Below are 5013 nucleotides of genomic sequence, written 5' to 3'. Positions count from 1 at the left end.
CTGATGGCCTGGAAAATGCAGCATTGATCATGCTCCTAGCTTGTGAATGGACAGACATGGAGACCGATCTTGGCAGTCTCCTAAACATTATCTTACCACTCCAAGGAAAAGTCCATATGTTTGCAGTGAACACGTTGCTACAGCAAACTTTGGAGACAGCCACAAAATAGCTGCCGCAGCTGAGCTGACCTGTCAGACTCAGAAGTGATCCTTTCCCTAGATTTTACTATGTGTTCTCATCAGCTTTAACATATTATTCATGTGAATTTTGGTCAGTAAATAAGCTGCATTTTTGTAGACAACAAAGTTCTGTTGCCAAGAGAGTGTATCACAGATGCCGCTGCAAAGCCAGGTCTTGTAAAGAGCACAGGCAACCTTTTCCTTACTTGATTAGAAAGACAGCGGCACTCCAGACTCCCAGTAGGTACCAAAATGCTGTCTCTTCTGTATTGAACAGAATTCCTCGCTGTAATTGCATGATTTACAATGTACTTATAGGGACCGGCAGAAGCATGCTACGCTTAAGTGAGATGTACACATCAGGCATGAAAATGAATACATGATATGCCTGAACACCTTATAGACAACTATAATTTGGACTGTAAACATGTTATGGATTGCAGTATTGTATATAAAGCAGTGCTTCACTTACCAGTCTTTGCTTTTTGCAAGTCAATGCAACTGGTTCCTTATTAAACCACAGCATGATGACATTTTAAAAGCAATGCTATACATGAAAAGCAAACTGTTGCATAAACATGGCTTTGCTTCCAACAGCTTATCAATATGTTAGGTACTTACATTAGTTTCGGGTTTTGGGGGGTTTTGCTTGAGGAACTGGGTGGAAAGAGAACATTTAAGGGTATATTGACATTCAGGGTATGTTGTCAGTCCTTTGCTAAAGTTGGTAAAGCTATGGCAATTTGTGCTAGATGAAGATGTGCCCCTGAGATGTCAAAGAAATTCCCAAATTGCTCTAAGTTCTTGCAAGTGCTGGGCTTTTAGCTGTATGGCTAAGGGAACTCTTGTTAGGCATGCTTACTGGATGCAATGAAAGTACAGTAAGTAGTGCAGGCTGCAGACAGAAAGAGAGATGCAGACAATCCATTAACCAATGAGACAAGCAGCACATTTGAGATTATTAGTCTCATATCCATAATACATTTCAACAATCTCTCCCTGGCAGGCATTTCCCAGGAACACGCACACAGGCCAGACTTTCATTTTTCAGTCCTTTTGAAAATTTGAGAGTAAAAAATAAAAGCTGGGAGCAAGCCATTAGCAATAATTTGATTCTGTATTTGCAGTGGAAATTTTAAATAGATTTTTATCCATCCCTCGCCTTCTATTCAGGCCCTAATTGTTTCTCTTCCTCCCTTTACTTGCAGCCAAGTTCAGGGTTGAGGTGAGTCTGCCGGCAGGGGGTGGAGAGATCTTGGAGAAGCACAAAGGACTCACTGACTGCGGGGGAAAAGTTGCAATTCAGTTCTCACGTGTCCTCAGCACGTACAATTTGGTTGTGCTGCAGAGTCCTGCCTGAAAAACAAGGTGCCTTTCCTATAAGGGCTGCGCTTGTGTCTTGCAAGTTCAGGAAAGCCATGGATGAAGCCAGCTGAACTATATGCATTTGGCAAATTGGATCTTTCCCCACCTCTGTCTGTCCACAAACAGATCATGGCTACAAATTAATATCAAATGATTTGGTGAATAATTTATGCAACCACATCCCATCTAACGACTTGGCTGTGCTTTTCCTAGAGTATTCGTTGGAGTTTATGATATTCAGGACTTGCTCCGGAGCTGGTCCCCATGACAAACCCCATGCAGGCTGGAAGTGGTTAATGAGCCATGGTGAGTTGTAGTGTTACAGGGATGGTCCAGGGCAGCCAGGCTTTGTGTGGCAGAGCGGGGAAGGGGCAGAAAGCAGAGCTGCAGATGGCGTAGGGAGCATGAAGAAGAGCAGATTGGGTGAGGGAAGGGGGTTGGAGTGGCTCTTGGAGGGGGGGCATTGAGCTTAATTTGGGATGAACTTTGCTGCTGGGAGAAATGTTGGACAAGTTTTCAGGCATGAATTGCCCTACCTCAGGTCTGCAAAAGGGGCAGATGCTGTCTCAGGCAAACCCCCAGCAGAACCAGGATGGGCAGAATTAGGCCCATGGGGAGGGGTGGCAGCTGGAGGGTGAGCTGGGGGAGGGAGGCAGCGAGCAGGGGACAGGGCAGCAGGGTGAAGGGCCTGGGGGCACCTGACTGCTGGCTCAGGAGTCCTTTTGTTCATTTTGATTGGCACCGAATCAAATAAGGACCTGGAAGGAGCATGAGCAGGATGCTGGAGGAGGCAGTGAACAGTTCCTCGGCTGGGGAGGTGGACTAGCTCCTTGCCATCGCCTCGGGCACACGGCGTTGGTCTGGCACCCTGACTGCACGGCATCACCTTTCAGACCACGCTGCCCAGAGCACTGCCTGCTCTGGCATACAACAGACCTCAAGCCTCTAGGGATGAAAGTAGCTTTAAATCCGGTTCATTGGTCCCTCGGTGCCAGGCTGGCATGACAGGACCCCTCAAGCCTTGCTTTGTCCCAGCCTGACAGACTCCCTCTGCACCAGCTGAGAGTGGCCCCAGCACGGCCTGCGGATCGTTTCACCAGCACCACAACCCTGGTCTGCTGCCTGTCCCTGGGGAGGCTGGATGATGGTGGGCCACGGCCTATCCCTGCTTCTCTTCTGTTCCACAGCCAGGAACTTGCTCCCGTTGTTTCCAGACCTGCACCATGTTTTGTTGCATCAGGGTGTCTCTTGTGCAGCACTTAATTGAGGACTCTTGTGCTCTGCTTGCCTGGCTGGACCTGCTTTCTCAGCCGTCAGAAGGCTGTCTGCAAATTCTCCAGGATCCTGTTTACAAGTCATGTCCCCCCCCTCCACTTTGGCTCCAGCACTTCTGGAGCCATAGCAGTTTCTTGTTCATCAGCTGTTAAATACTGATTGTGCTTCTGGCTCTGCTACTGATCTGCCGGGTGACCTCAGGAGAGTCACTTTGCCACTCCATCCATCTTTGTGCCCTGCACCGTTTGGTTTGTCCTGTCTCTTTAGATTGCCAGAGCAGGGTCTGTCCCTGCCAAGCTGGGCCTTGACAGACTCTTGCAATGCAAATCCTGATGAGCAGGGTAACAGGTGCAGGGGGTCTGGCTCTGGCTTGGAGTTCTGGGCCTGACTTCCTTCTGCTTTTCCATATCAGCTTCCTCCTCAGTAGGACAAGGGCTCTCACCTGTGCCGCTGGCTCTTTCAGGTGTGGAAGGTAAAAAAAGAGCCAGGAGTTAAATCTTGAATCACAAGATTGATGTTGAGAAAAAAAGAAAAAGGTGATGTGCCAAAGGAACAGCGTGCGTGTGCGCACACACGTGCATGCCCTTACTATCTGTATGCAAATCAAGTAGGAGACAGCAACTAAGGAGGTCCCGAGGGCTTCAAAAGAGAGGAAGAAGCAAGGAAAAGATTTGTTTATTTCTGGAACGACAGAGAGCAAAGCCTGATTGGCGAGATGTGCATGGCGGTGCGAACACGGGGTACTTATCCTTCAAATTCTGTTCTCTGCTCTGCAGGTTACAGGGAAGAGTAATGTCCCCCTCCCTGCCTCAGCTGGTTCTCGGTCCGTTATGACTCCTAATTTTACCTTCTACTCCGGGGGAATTATCCACATCATTCCTTCTGTAGTATAAGATGCTGGATCCAGATGCTGCACGTGGACACGCTTTGTGCATGTGCAGTTGCTGCACTTAAACACCCAGTTGCAGCAGTGCCCAGGCACTCTACCTGGTCATTTAGACACGCGGGTTATTCACGCATACGTGTGCAAGCTGGATTCTCATGTCAGTATTCATTGCAGGCTCTTTGTTTGCGGCAGTCACAGAAACAGCCTTAAAAATAATACAAGATCTGCTTACGCAAGAGCGATCAGGGGATTAGAAATAGTTGTCCTGTACAGTGCCCAAGTCCTGAGTGCTGCTCCTGCCCTCTGTGTTCGGTGTGCACTGGGTCCTGGCTATTATGTGTTTACGTAAACTTCGTTTATTGAAGCATTTATGTAAACCTGTTTCTGGATTTGTTGGGGAATTTTTTTTGGGGGGGAGAACTTTTCATATTCCAGGTCAAATGAGCCAAATCAGTTCCAAATCTTTTAACACCATTGTTTAAACACCATATGTGGCTCTACAATTGGCAAGGATGCTCCCGGCTTCAGATGCTCCCGGATCCATTGGCCGCCATCCTGTGTGCAGGCCCAAGCCGGGAGGTTTGGGGTTTGGATGCCCCCAAATCTCGCTTGCCCTTAACCAAAGGCCACAGGAGCAAGCGGGGGAGGAATCCCCCATTTCCATGAAGTCGGCGTGTAGCAGAGATCCTCCCGCTGGAAGCTGGGCCCTGGGAAGCTAATGACAAGACTTGCAGGGCATCGGGCAGGGGTGCACCCTCCGCCCCAGTACGGGTGACAGACGGCGCAGCACTGCGCCGTGCCTTCGCCCGCGAGGGGCCGAACAGGAGTTACACTGGGTCTGAGCCACCGCTTGCCTCAGGCAGGGCTTGCAATGCCCCTCCCGGTCCCACTTCTTTAGGACTTCAGTGACTTCTAGGATGACGGCTGCATCTGGGATGGGGCTGATCCTCCCCCATCGGACTCGCTGTGGCCTCTGCAGTCCCCTCCAGCCCCACGTTTTGTAGGACTTCAGTTGATTTCTGTGATGATGGGTGCATGTGGGATGGGGCTGATGGCATGTCACTGGACTGCTGTGACTTCTGCAGTCCCACTTCTGTTTTAGGACTTCAGTGATTTCTGCGATGACGGCCGTGTCCGGGCCGGCTGGGAGTGGGCTGGTCCCACCACCGGAGGGGAGCTCCCCAGCCCCGCTTCTTTAGGACGTGGCTGATTTCTGCGGGGAGGGCCGGGCTCGCGCCGCCTCACGGGGCGAGCGGCAGCCCCGCTGCCGGAGGCCGGGCCGTTGGCCGTTGGCCGGGGCCGCTGAG

Source organism: Crocodylus porosus, unplaced genomic scaffold, assembly GCF_001723895.1.
Source record: "Crocodylus porosus isolate Cpor-Errol unplaced genomic scaffold, CroPor_comp1, whole genome shotgun sequence".
NCBI lineage: Eukaryota > Metazoa > Chordata > Crocodylia > Crocodylidae > Crocodylus > Crocodylus porosus.
The sequence above is the reverse complement of the archived record's forward strand: the minus strand, read 5'-3'. Positions refer to the sequence as shown.